Below are 15113 nucleotides of genomic sequence, written 5' to 3' on the forward strand. Positions count from 1 at the left end.
AAGGTAGCCAAGGGTGTTTGGCTCCATATGCAATCGTATACTACCGTCTGCACTGTCAGACCTCTTCTATTTCTGTGGAACATTTTAAAGGTACAAACATACAGTCATACCTGTAAAATGCCTCCCGGCGGTGAGTTGTTGTTTAGAAATAGATGCAGATCACAACTTCAGCAGGTCAGAGGCTGAGCCAAGCAGGCAGGCATGCAGCTCACAGGTTGACTATGGGGGGTGATAGGAGTCCCAGAGGAAAAGAGTGAGCTATCTATCAGATCCCTGTTTATGCAACTCTTTCAGCCTCTTTTCCACTAGAGCCCTCTCATTGGGGCTTCCATCCAAAATCACAGCCATAGCCGGTTTGGGAGCAGAAAGCTAATCATGCAGAGCAGAGCTCCCTGGATTGTCCTCATCCCTGGGTCAGAGAGATGGCTGATACATTCATTTGTAATTGTCAACGTTGTCAGGAGGCTGCCACAGAAAGTCTGGATAGATTCAAAGATTGATTTGATGCTTTCTCAAACTGCTTATATTCTCTGCCGTCTCACACTTCTAATGGGACATTAAATCAGAATTCAGAGGAAAAAAAGGTTTGGCATTCTTCAAGTGTTTATGTTTTTGTCTAATAAAAAGGAATCCAGAATGTATGACAAGTCATATTTCCCTTTAGGCTTAACACCATCGATGTGACTAAAAGAGATCTACAGCAAATGGCTTCGAACATGTGGCAGTTAAAGGTTAGCTGTCCAATAAGAATACCTCTGTAGTTCAAAATAACATTGTCTTCCCACTTCACTGCATTCACTTTCAGTATAATTGCCTGAGGAGAGAGAAAGAAAAAATGAGAGAAGAGACAGACTGTAGTGAAGGTAAAAGGGTTGATGCACAGAGAAAGAGTGACAAAGACTAAAAAGAAGTGAAGTTTTGATGAAAAGTCTGAGGAGGTGCAAGATGTAAAAGGTCAAGAGAATAGACATGAAGAAAGAAGAGGAAAAATTGGATGGGTAGAATTGGCTTCCTGTGAACTTCCTGGAGAAATGGAAGCTAATGGGCAAGGTCATGGTGATTTTCCCTCCATTAGTCTCTACCTCAGCCTAAATTCTTACTGGAGCTGCATTGACTCCCTTAGACATTGGTGGGTAATTATTAAAGCTTTAGCAAAAGAATAACAACACTCACATATCCTAGTTAATTCCCTCCTTCACTCAAACGTGTTCTAAAAAAGGGCTATTTAATCAGTGATAATAATGTCATGAAAATAGAGGTTATGTATTGAGGTTTGGTTCAGAATTAGGGTTAGGGATGTGTGTTCTGGTTTTTCCTAAATTTTTACAACCAAAATCCACCAAAATGTCCAGACATGACAAAAGCAACATTGTGAGCTTTAGCTGTGGGAATTAGGGGTGCTATGGATGCTGCAGCCCCCCAGGGAGACTTCAGAAAGTCACTAGTTTCTGTTCACCACCAATCTATGCATCCAGGTAGTCTGTATTTCGGTCGAACAAGATGCTTGTTACTTTGGTATCTGTGCAAATTCCACCACACGTTGTTGGGGGTGGTGTGTGAGTGTATGTTTTGGCTCAGTTCTCATAATAGTAAATTCAAGTGAAGCAAAAACCTTTAGGACTGAATCGAGACTGAAATGAATTAATGGCAAAGACAATGATTATCTAATATTGTAATCTTATGTTAATGTATGTGATGATGTTGACATTCAATCATTTAAATCTGTGATCCTACATGACTCAAGATTGACATTATGTCAACGAATCACAGCAACAATCCCATCCAATAGCACTTTGACTATAGTGATACATTTCAACAACATATTTCACATAGGTATCTGACTAAAATGTTTGAATATGTCTGAAGTACTATTTCAATACCTCTATTGTGTTTTCATAGGCAATTGCGGAATCACTTAAACGGAACAGCCCTCACAATGTTGGACTGGTCTGTTGCCATTGGCAACAGAAAAGCGGATGGAATTAAATAGAAAAAGATAGTAAAGAAGTCAGTCATCTGTTGTATGGTGATGTACTGTTAGTTTCTTCTCTGACCCCAACCTATTTCCTTACACAAACACATATGTGTACTTACACAAAACTGGGTATCTTTTATAGTAAATCAAGCTCCCCAATGACTTAATTTTGGCCTCTGATGTATACCAGGTGTGTGGTGAAGTGCTTTACAAGCTACTCACATACAAGCTTAAGGGACTGACTAATGTTTATATGTGGCTACCATGTGCATTTTGTATTGCCGTTAGCTAGCAAGGGTAGACATGTGATTGCATTTAAAATGTACATTTAGTTCAAGATTTCTGTCAACCTTTATAGCTCTTACACCTTTGATTATTTCCTCTGAAGCCTTCCACTAAATATTTTTAGGAAAGTGGATGTGCTGTTGGGATGAGCTATCTACAGACTTCTTGGAGTTCTTGTATTTATTTAACCATTATTTATTAAGTAGGTAAGTCACTAAAGAACCTATTCCCATTTTCGAGGATAATTAGGCCAAATGCATTTAAATGCAAGACGAGACAGAGCGCAGAATATCATAAATAATGTACAATAAAAAAAAATACATACAAATAGATAAATCAATGTCAAATTAAAATAAATACCGTGGGACACAACTACAAAAAGGAATATAGGATTCAGCAAGTGCATTGTCAGATATCAGCCTGTTTATTTTATTTTTAAAGGAGTAGAGTTAGTCACTAAATCTAAGATCTGAGAGAAACAGAGCAGCACAGGCTGGTGAATAGGTTTGTGTTCATACTGTACGGTATAAAGACTGTGGTGGTCTTTCAGACTAGATCATCAGGGTTGGCTGTCAGTCTGAGACCAGAGGAAGAAGGAATCAATGGAGGAAGAATTAAGTAGAGAAGAAAAGCAGGCAAAGGGAGAGACACATTAATGATTGGTACCTGTTTACCAATTATGTGTTTGGTTCAGAGAGATAGAGCACTCTACAGAGCAAATGGTATTGGCAGCTTGCTCTGCAGGCTTTTTTTCTTCCTCTCAGAACTGCAGTAGAGGTGTGTACAGTGTGCTTGTATTGTTGTGCCTCATGGTCAATTTGAAAATACACAGCCAATATCCCCATGGGTGAAGCCATAAACACTTTGTTGGACCAGCACAAACATATGTTTTTTCTTCTCCCAAGTGTTGTATTCATGCAATGTTAATGTACTTAGGTTTCAGACCTCTCAACAAAAACAACAAAGAACAAGCAAGATAAACTCTGTGTGCCAGAATACATTATACTGTTGTATTGTTGTCAGACTTGTTGATGTAATCTGTTATGACTGAAATGTAACTTCATGTTGAAATGTTAGATTAGTAGGTGTTGCAGTCTAAGATTCACCACTCATGCCGTTAATCATTTTTGTCTGCCTTTAATGTTAGTTTCTTTTTACTGTGGCAACCAACGGATGAGCCAGCATCCATCAAGGCAGAATGGCAAGAGGAAAACATACTTGCCAACCTGACAGGCATCACTTTGAGCACAGATTTATGTAATGGTCGTCAAAACTGCCCCTCACTCAAACATTCATACCAAATGCATCATTCATTGTGTGAAACTACAACAAAAGCTACTCATGGAATACATGGAATATTAATGGTACAAGTAGAAAAACGGTGTGAATGGTGTTGGTAAAAGGTAAGATATTACTTTCACATTTTCAGTGGAATTGCTGAAGAAAAACAAAAAATTCTGTCTTGTGATGTTTCTCTGAAACAGTGGCCCTAATTCATGAAACCTTCTCAGAAAAGATCTCAGATTCGAATGTTGGGAGATCATCTCAAAGTGTGATTCACAAAACTGTCGCACCTGGTCGAAATGAGCGTAGATGTCATCGCAGATTGATACATCGGATAAAGTCGTGGAAGCGAGAACGGGCTGCACCTGTCCTTATTTACATATGACACATTGTCATATGTAAATAAGGACAATTGCAGCAAGTTCTCGCGATCAGCAACCTATGAATTGACAGATGTCAACATTAATTATAGCCTAAAATGGCAAATTAACCAATCGTTATTCTCCATGATGAAATCAGCGCAGTTGAGGAACAATTTTGCGTCTCAGCCCAGAGACGAAGTCCTTTAAAACAGTGATCCCCCCCCCACACAACCATTCCATCTATTAGATGTATCCCAGTGCTAGCTCACCTGATGGCAGTGCAAGCTCTGCCATCATTAGGGTAACTGCTCGACCAAGAACCACTGTTTTTTTTAATCCTCTCAGTAGTCAATTTAAGACCTGTTAGCTAATCAAGATGTCAGCCACCGAAATTATAACAACCATTAATGATCTCCAAGTATGTCGATACGGCCTGAGTGACTTAGGAAAAGCAAGGCAAAGCAAGTGTATTTGTCTAGCACATTACATACTGTACACAAAGGCATTTCAAACCTTGCAAAAGCACGAACAACAGAAGAGCGATCATGCAGAATAAAGTGAAATAACTAAATAATACAATAATTGCCTACGGTAGTGAAACAAATTGAGATATTATGGTATGTTTGCATGTGTTATGTTCCTCGTCATCTTATTTTATATTACCTATTTATAATTGTGGTGTGTTACTGAGGCTGTTACGATAGTTGCTTTTTTGCTTGATAATGATGGTCTTATTGCGAATCTAACTTTTTGGCGATGGTTTACACGGTCTCTGACCAGACGTGAGTTTGACTGTAAGGATACGTCAAAAATAATATTGATGAATACCAGCTCTGTCAGTGAAATTATCATTTTAAGATCAAATTTTATCTTACGCACGTTTCATGGATGAGGGCCACTGTCTTCTGTGATGCATGGGTCATGCTCTCATGTCTGTATTTTTCCCTCTTCCAACAGCAGTAACTGACGTACACAGGGCGTGACATTAGCACCTGCCCACTCGCCAGATGCGGGTAGAATTGGGCTGTGGCGTTTAACAGTCACCCTTACCAGACACTTTGATGGGTGGCATTCTATATATCTATAGGCTATAATAGGGATTTAACCTGAATTCAAAAATCTTTCCCAAAATTTCGCACCGCTTCTGTGTGTCGGAGTGGTAAAACGTTATTTTGCGCTAATAAATAAAATACCAGAGAAACACTAATGTGCGTGTAGGAGGAAACTTTTTCCATATTGGCAGTGTTGTCAGGTGATGTGTTTCCTACGCAATTTGGGTATTTTTAGTGGGCTGGGCGGGTCGATATTTTCTGGAGAATAGCAGTTTACTGTCAATGAAATCGGGCAACTTTGCATACAGGACTATCCGGACATCGCGGAGATGAGTAACGTCGGAAAAACAAGTGGATCCTAGTTTCCTTTTACACCAAGATATAACGATATTTCAAGAAAATCTGCATAGCATTTATATAACTATATATATATAGCAGCCTAGTAGTAGGTATGTAAGCTACTGGCAGCAGAAACATTATATGTGCAACATACAGTGTAGACATTTAACATTTAAGTCACTTACAATATAAATATATGAACGTGAAGATGTTGCATAAGCGACGGCAGCAGAGCCAAGTACAACTGAAGGAAGTTCAGAGATGGAGATAAATGATGTGGCGTCAAGGCAAGGATGGGGAAAAACAATGTGACAAGGCTGTAACATATACAGCTCTGTTTCGATTTTTAAGTCTATATTAACAAGAACATAGCATAACAAAAAAGACAACAATAAAATTGAATTTGATTAATTATAAAACTGATGTGTGACTTCACATTTATTTTTAAATATGTAACATGTTAATAATGTTAAGAATACATATACTGCTAGTCAATTTTGGTTGCTTTTAGGAAGGACATTGTAGCGTACATTAGCTGCTCAAGTGGACATGGACAACAGGGCAGGTTTAACTGTAGAATATAGTCCTTTTCAATAGTTTTTCAAGTGGGTTTTGTTCAGGTATATCACAGAGGGGCGTCCAGTAGAGAGCGCAGGAGCGGGGGGTGGTGTACCACCTTGTTTATATACAGTTGTGCTCATAAGTTTGCATACCCTGGAAGAAACTGTGAAATTTGGACACTGATTTTGAAAATATGACTGATCATGTTTTATTTAAGGATATTGATCATTTATTATCACATAGTATTATTATATATAATATAATGATAACAGAAATCACCCAAATGGCCCTGATCAAAAGTTTACATACCCTTGAATGTTTGGCCTCTTTACAGACACACAAGGTGACACACACTGGTGAAAATGCAATTAAAGGTTAATTTCACACACCTGTGGCTTTTTAAATTGCAAATGAATGCCAAAAAATTTGCAATTAGTGTTTGTGTATAAATAGTCAATGAGTTTGTTAGCTCTCACGTGGATGCACTGAGCAGGCTAGATACTGAGCCATGGGGAGCAGAAAATAATGGTCAAAAGGTGCATAACAAGGTAATGGATGAAAGATGGAAAAGGATATAAAAAAAATATCCAAATGCCAGTCAGCATGGTTCAATGGCTTATTAAGAAGTGGAAAATTCTTGGATCTCGTGATACCAAGCCAAGGTCAGGTAGACTTCATAACTGCCAGAAGAAATGTCCAGGATATAAAGAAAAACCCACAGGTGACCTCAGGGGAAATGCAGGCTTCTCTGGAAAAAGACAGTGTGGCTGTTTCAAGGAGCATAATACGATGATCCTTGAACAAAAATTTGCTGGATGGTCGAGTTGCCAAAACGAAGCCTTTACTGCGCCAATGCCACAAAAAAAGCCTGGTTACAATATGCCCGACAACACCTTGACATGCCTCACAGCTTCTGGCACACTGCAATTTGGAGTGATGAGAACAAAATAGAGCTTTATGGTCGCAACCATAACCGCTATGTTTGGAGAGGGGTCAAAAAGACCTATAGTGAACAGAATACCATCCCCACTATGACGCATGGTGGTGGCTCACTGATGTTGTGGGGGGGTGTTAGCTCTAAAGGCATGGGTAACCTTGTGAAAATGTATGGCAAGATGAATGCAACATGTTATCAGAAAATACTGGCAGACAATTTGCAATCTTCTGCATGAGAACTGCGCATGGGACGCTGCTGGACTTTCCAGCACGACAGTGACCCTAAGCACAAGGCCAAATTAACCCTCCAGTGGTTACAGCAGAAAAATGTGAAGGTTCTGGAGTGGCCATCAGTCTCCTGACCTTAATATCATCGAGCCACTCTGGGGAGATCACAAATGTGTGTTCATGCAAGATGACCAAAGACTTTGCATAACCTGGAGGCTTTTTGCCAAGACAAATGTGCAGCTATACCACCTGCTAGAATACGGGGCCTCATAGACAACTATTACAAAAGACTGCACAGTGTAATTGATGCTAAACGGGGCAATACACAATATTATGAACTAAGGGTACGCATTTTTTTTCTTTGTTGTCATGTTTTGTTTTATGATTGTGCCATTCTGTTATGACCTAGAGTTGAATGTGAATCCCATAAGAAAGAAAAGACGGGTTTTGCCTGCTCACTCATGTTTTCTTTACAAATGGTACATACAGCTCCGGAAACAATTTCAAGACCACTGCACCATTTTCTTCCCTTTCCAAAAAAGTTCAAAAAAACATTTTGGAGTGAGGAACAGAACCATTCAATTTGCAGTGGTCTCTTAATTTTAACACTTCTGTTCATCACTCAAAACCTTCCTTTTCAATGTTTTTGGAAAGGAAAGAAAAAGGTGCAGTGGTCTTGCCATTTTTTCCAGAGCTGTATATTTAATTGTAGTGTTCTCAAAAGACATCTCAAATAACAAACTCATTGCAATGTGAGTGCCAATATGAACTATGTCCCATACAAATCCCATGAGCACAACCTGCATAGTGTTTGATTCTGGTCCATTTGTGATAGGCCTGTTGCCTTGAGCACCAGTTACCGACAGTGTGAACAAGACAGGCCATGAAGTTGCACACCATAGTCAAATTTAATCAAATAAAATGTAATTTTCCAACAACAAAAATGTGGCTAGTGAAAATGCTAAGTGGCTAGTAACTAGCCAAAGTGTGTGGTGAGCAAAAAAGTTAATGTCAAGCGCTGGAGATTCACTCTGTTGACAGACATAGTGATCTCTGATTTTCTTTGTCTTTCACTCAAGAATGTGATCCAAATTGCATGGCACAGATTAGCATGGCTGATGGCCATCTGATTTCTGAATCGTAATTAAACTCAAATCAATACCAGATTTTGGGTTTGAAAAAGATAGCAATTGAGCAATATTTAATGGAAAACACTAATTACCATTTGCAATGGCCTAAAAAATAGGATGTTTCGCTTTTCTAAATAAGAATCACACTTTAAATCCAAAACATATTTCAGACACAATTTCATTTAGGGATTTGTGATAACATTCATAGTCATAACTGTGGAAATATGACTGTACCCACAGTTCTTTGTCACAAACTGTCCAGTTAATTCTTTACCCTTCAAAATTGCATCTCTCTATGATATAAATACATAATCGTTTCTATATTGCTTTTGGTTTACGTAACTATTTCCTGTGTTGACGAGGCAAGACCATGATAGAGTTGTGTGAAATGAATGTTCTGTAGCAGGCAGAAACTGGAAATTGAGAATTTAATGTATGAAGGTAATTACATTAAAGGTATTCAAATGAAAGGCCTTTTGCTATACATTACATGATTTGGATTCAATATTTACAATTTTTAATCAGCTCAACTCAATCAACTGATTCTTACACATGTCAATAAGTATTTGGATAGTGACAAACTTATTGGCTTGGTACTCCACCATTTGGATTTGATCCATATCAGGTTTAACATTTACAAGCTTGATTTAGTCATTTTATATTTGGAATATTTGACAAAATGTTTAACTTTAATACCCATATAAGTACATTTGTACAAGCACTAAAATGGATGAGATGATTATGTATGAAAAGGAATATGCAATGTACAGTACAGGAGAACAAGTATTTGATACACTGCCGATTTTGCACGTTTTCCCACTTACAAAGCATGTAGAGGTCTGTCATTTTTATCATAGGTACACTTCAACTGTGAGAGAATGAATCTTAAACAAAATTGTTTGATTTTTAAATAATTCATTTGCATTTTATTGCATGACATAAGTATTTGATCACCTACCAACCAGTAAGAATTCCAGCTCTCAAAGACCTGTTAGTTATTCTTTAAGAAGCCCTCCTGTTCTCCACTCATTACCTGTATTAACTGCACCTGTTTGAACTCGTTACCTGTATAAAAGACACCTGTCCACACACTCAATCAGACAGACTCCAACCTCTCCACAATGGCCAAGACCAGAGAGCTGTGTAAGGACATCAGGGATACAATTGCAGACCTGCACAAGGCTGGGATGGGCTACAGGACAATAGGCATGCAGCTTGGTGAGAAGGCAACAACTGTTGGTGCAATTATTAGAAAATGGAAGAAGTTCAAGATGACGGTCAATCTCCCTCGGTCTGGGGCTCCCTGCAAGATCTGACCTCGTGGGGCATCAATGATCATGAGGAAGGTGAAGGATCAGCCATGAGGAAGGTGAGGGATCAGCCCAGAATTACATGGCAGGATCTGGTCAATGACCTGAAGAGAGCTGGGACCACAGTCTAAAAGAAAACCATTAGTAACACACTACGTTGTCATGGATTAAAATCCTGCAGTGCATGCAAGGTCCCCCTGCTCAAGCCAGCGCATGTTCAGGCCCATCTGATGATCCAGAGGAGGAATGGGAGACGGTCATGTGGTCTGATGAGACACAAATAGAGCTTTTGGGTCTAAACTCCACTCGCCGTGTTTGGAGGAAGAAGAAGGATGAGTACAACCCCAAGAACACCATCCCAACGGTGAAGCATGGAGGTGGAGACATCATTCTTTGAGGATGCTTTTCTGCAAAGGGGACAGGACGACTGCACCGTATTGAGGGGAGGATGGATGGGGCCATGTATCGCGAGATCTTGGCCAACAACCTCCTTCCCTCAGTAAGCGCATTGAAGATGGGTCGCGGCTGGGTCTTCCAGCATGACAATGACCCGAAACACACAGCCAACAAAGGAGTGGCTCCGTAAGAAGCATCTCAAGGTGCTGGAGTGGCCTAGGCAGTCTCCAGACCTGAACCCAATAGAAAATCTTTGGAGGGAGCTGAAAGTCTGTATTGCCCAGCGACAGCCCCGAAACCTGAAGGATCTGGAGAAGGTCTGATTATGTAGGAGTGGGCCAAAATCCCTGCTGCAGTGTGTGCAAACCTGGTCAAGAACTACAGGAAACGTATGATCTCTGTAATTGCAAACAAAGATTTCTGTAACAAATATTAAGTTATGCTTTTCTGATGTATCAAATACATATGTCATGCAATAAAATGCAAATCAATTACTTAAATTATTTTTTTGACACGAATACAAGGTGTGGGACCTTGTATAGATGTGTGTGTGCCTTTCTAAATCATGTCCAATCAGTTGAATTTGCCACAGGTGGACATTTAGCTTGCTGATTTTTTTTCTTGATATTTTTTTCATTTCCTAGTTGGTAAAATAGGTTGGTAGGTCGAGGGTTAATATTTACTTAAACTTGTGTTGCATAAATCTTTGTCTACTGGCATCGTAAACTATGCTGGGAGGTGAACTGACATCGAAGTAAAAGATTCTGTCAAATCAAAGATTGCCACAGTTTGCTTTTTGCACACAGCACTGCGACAGTATCTCATACACTGATGATTAAAATCACAAGATAGGCACCAATTTCCATTCTTACAATAGAAATACCGTAACTTTGATGTGATGAACAGGGGGAGCCTGTAACTTAGGTTGTAAGATGAGTAAATTATTCATATACCCCGTGGGATTAAAAATAATCAATGTTGAAGCCAATTTCCTTTTGTTGACCCTAAGGTAATTGAGTATGAGTGGCTCAGTGACATGAGCTGTCTTGCCATCCCTTTTGGGAGGAAATGAAATTTTGTTTCATGACACAGCTGACAGGATCTTTCTTCAAGCACACAGATCTTTCATCAAGCACACACAGATAATTCCACACCAATGGATGTCAGGATTAATTTGAATTGTAAAATAGGCTCATTATAACAAAGAATGCTTCCACTATTAATGCATTGATTAAAATAAATACAATATAAAATCACAGTTGATTCAATGAACAGGGCAAGATCCTGGGTGCTAGTCATTATGATACATGCCATAGTACAGCCATCTGTTAACCAGCTGAATTTGACCACACCATTGGCAGGTCGCCAGGTTACACATTTATTCACCTGAGTTTTGGATTATATAACATCCTTATAACATCAAATGGAAGTAACTGTACAACCATTTAAAAATCATGTTTGTGTATTTGAATGTACCTTTGTGCTTTCCACTTGAATTCCTTGACTGACAAATGTTTTTCGTTTTTTACAATTGTAATTGGAACATCAACAGACATTGTTTTGGATTGGTCCCTAAATACTGTCATGATGTATTTATGATGCACCTGACATTTGTTCATAATCTATTTAAATACTTCCAGCTCTTTTTGCATTTTTCTAGTACAGTAGCAGAATACCATGAGAAGAGGATGGCATCTTTGAAAGTGTTGCAGATTATCTGTTGGAATCACATTCACATTTCACTTGAGTCATTCTGTTAAAAATAAAGACATGCAGTTATATAGTGACAATTTATTATCTCTCATATTGTAAAAAAATATGCCAACCCAATACATCATAGACTCTGTTTATGATCAATGCACCTATGGAGTAAAGTACCATTTATTATGTTTTATTCCTCACAATATTCCTCTGAAATTATGCCACAGAAATATGCACTCTGTACATTTTAATTGTAAATGTCAAGTACACGAGCATTGGTTTTTGAACAAAAATATAAATGCAACATGTAAAATAAAAGATCCCAGAAAGCTTATTTTTTTCAAATGTTGTGTACAAATGTGTTTACATCTGTTTCTGTGAGCAGTTTTTTATTGCCAAAATTATCCATCCACCTGAGATGTGAGGAATATTAAGAAGCTGATCACCAAGCTATTTCTAAGACTTTGGGCCTCCACCAATCCACAGTAAGAGCCACATTGTCCAAAAGGAGAAAGTTTGAGACAAGTGAATAATCCCAGGAGTGGCCATCATTCCAAAAGCTGTCTAATAGTGAGGCATAATATAATCCAGGGAGTCATACAGAACACTAGAAGAAGGTATCCAGGTATCTGCAGGCCACTCTTGCCTCAACCTAGGTCAATGTTCATGACACCTCAATCAGAAAGAAAGGGGACTAAAATAGGATTCAAGTAGCGAGGTGGAAACCAGTGCTCATGATGGAGAAAACGAATTATCCTCTTGAGTTTGCCAAAAAAGCATTTGGATGATCCTCAAGAATAGCGTTCTGTAGGGATTAATCAAAATCAGAACATTTTGGGCAAATGGGCCCTGTTATGGTAGCATTAAATCAGTTCTGCTTTAATGCTACCATAGGAAGAGTGGGCCAAAATACCTCCCCAAAATCTGAGAGAGGGCAAATACTTTCTCTGGCACTGTACATACAGCAATAAGCACACAAGAAATGTAAAGCTCATGACCAGTGATTTCACTGCATGGAAAATGAAATCATTTTAACCAAATTTTTACTAAAAACTGTTCAAGTCGAGTTGACAAAACCCTTGCTCGCTTTCATTCCACCCACAAAGAAGGATCACATCTCTTGTATCCTTAAGAAGGCCAACAGGACGTAAAATGTTTCCTAAACTCAGCTGGAAAATATTACATGGTTCATCTGATAACATTGACACAGACTACAAAGGGATACCGAGCTGCATGCTGCCCAGTGACCAAGCCTACCTGATGAGCTAAATTCCTTCTTTGCTTGCTTCGAGGCAAGTAACACCAAATAATACCTGACAACACCTGCTGTTACTGATAAATATGTGATCTTGCTCTCTCTAGCTGATGTAAGTAAAACTTTTAAACAGCTTAACATTTTTAAAGCTGTGAGCCAGATGGATGGATGCTCAGACAAGCTGGCCGATCTCTTCAACCTCTCTCTGACCCAGTCTACAGTATAATAGCAAAACGCTTCAAGTGCATCACCATAGTCCCTGTACCCAACAATGCAAAGGCAACCTGTCTAAATGCATACTGTCCAGTAGCACCCACATCTGTAGCGACTCAGTGCTTTGAAAGACTGGCTCACTTCCACACCATTACACCGGATACACGGCACCCACCTTTGGAATGCTGACCCAACCGACAATGTAAAAACACTGTTTATCAACTACAGCTCAGTGTTCAACGCCACGATACCCTCCAAGATCATTTTCTAGGCTTCCGACCCTGGGACTGAACCCCATGGAACTGGATCCTGGATTTCCGACAGGCCACCCACAGGTGGTGATGGTAGACAACAGCAGATCCACCACACTAACTCTTAACAAAGAGCCTTCTCAGCGGTGCAGCTTTGAAACCTCCTTGGAGTCGACTCCGTGGCCACGCAATGCTCAAACGAAGGTAATTGAATTACAGATGATTACTTATTAAAGGATGTTTGATGGGAGTCGCAATGTGAATGTTGATGTTGGGGTATCTTTTCACAATCTGACAATCATCCCCATTGAAATAATACAACTAGTGTGCTAAACCACATCAAACTGTGCTTACGATATTTGTACATCTATGTTTCACAACTTTGGACAGCACAATACAGCAAAGATAAAAAAGTATTTAATCCGGTAGAGAACTGTAGAGAACAGATGAGATCAATACAGAATTGCTCAGTTTAATCTAGTAAAGAACAATACTGTAGAGAACACTACAGATCAATACAGAATTGTTCAGTTTAATCCAGAATAGAACTGGGAGAACAGTTCAGTGTAATCCAGTAGAGTACATCATCTGCACTGTACTGTACTGTACAGAACAGTACAGATCAGAATTCAGAATCAGAAACAGTAATTCAGTAGCACACAGTAATGGACACACAGTACAGATCAGAACAGAGCAGTGTATTTAATGCAACATTTAGGCATATTTCATAAAGCCCTTTTAAAATCAACAGTTGTCACAAAGTGCTTATACAGATCCCCAGCCTGAAACCCAAAAGAGCAAGCAACAACAAGTAATGATGTTCAGTGGCTAGGAAATACTCTCTAATGGGATCCAAATATAGGAAGAAATCTACAGGAGAGAGGAACAAGACTCAGATGGGTGGCCGGCCCTCTTCTGGCCGTGTCGGGTGAGAATTATAAGAGGCCCTTTGGACCACATCAATGTTTTTACTGTAGACACATCTCATAATGGTCATTGAGAATAAATGGAAGTGGTGAAACACTGATGCTTTACATAATCTGAGATTATGCAGAAAAATGTACCTTCTAGGGGCATTGTGTTGGTGGACAGATATTTGCATGATGATTGTGTCTCCAAGATATAGAGCACATTGTATTGGAAAATCACAAAAAAATTAAGTGATCAATGCGGTGGTGGGAGACAATTTATTTTTGTAAATTGAAATACCAATATGATTAGTGTATATTGAAACATACTAATTTGATAATGGTATATTTAAACATCCCGATGACCTATTATTGATAAGGCTAGCTGTCTGACAATGTGTATTCTCAGAGCTGATAAAATCCTTCATCAGAAATTATAAAACTTATCCATAATCCATTATACCCTTTATTCATGAACTCCATTCCCATTCACATGAAAATGAGGAGCGGATTAAACAGCTAATGAAATGTGCTTTACTTCTTAATTGAAATGTCGATGATGAGACTGGTTTTTCTTCCAAGGGTGAGGATCCTTATTGACCAGATAATATCCTCTCCTGTAGTTTTTAATTTATTTAATACAAAGATATGAATCTCTAGCCAATGAGAAAGACTTCTAGACACATATTTTCTTAGGCTTAACTCTTGCCAATAAATGTAACACATGCCTAGGAGATGATTCAGTCTTGTAATTATAATGACATGATTTGTTAGGTGAAATCAGTCCTAGCCAAGCATAGACATTTACGATGAGCTTTATTAAACCTTTATTTCAACAGGGAACACAGACCGAGACCAAGGTCTCCTTTACAGCTGGGCCCTGCGTATACATGTTTACACATACAGTTTAGGTTCAATGATTAAAAA

This window comes from Esox lucius, chromosome 7 (assembly GCF_011004845.1).
Source record: "Esox lucius isolate fEsoLuc1 chromosome 7, fEsoLuc1.pri, whole genome shotgun sequence".
Classification (NCBI taxonomy): Eukaryota; Metazoa; Chordata; class Actinopteri; order Esociformes; family Esocidae; genus Esox; species Esox lucius.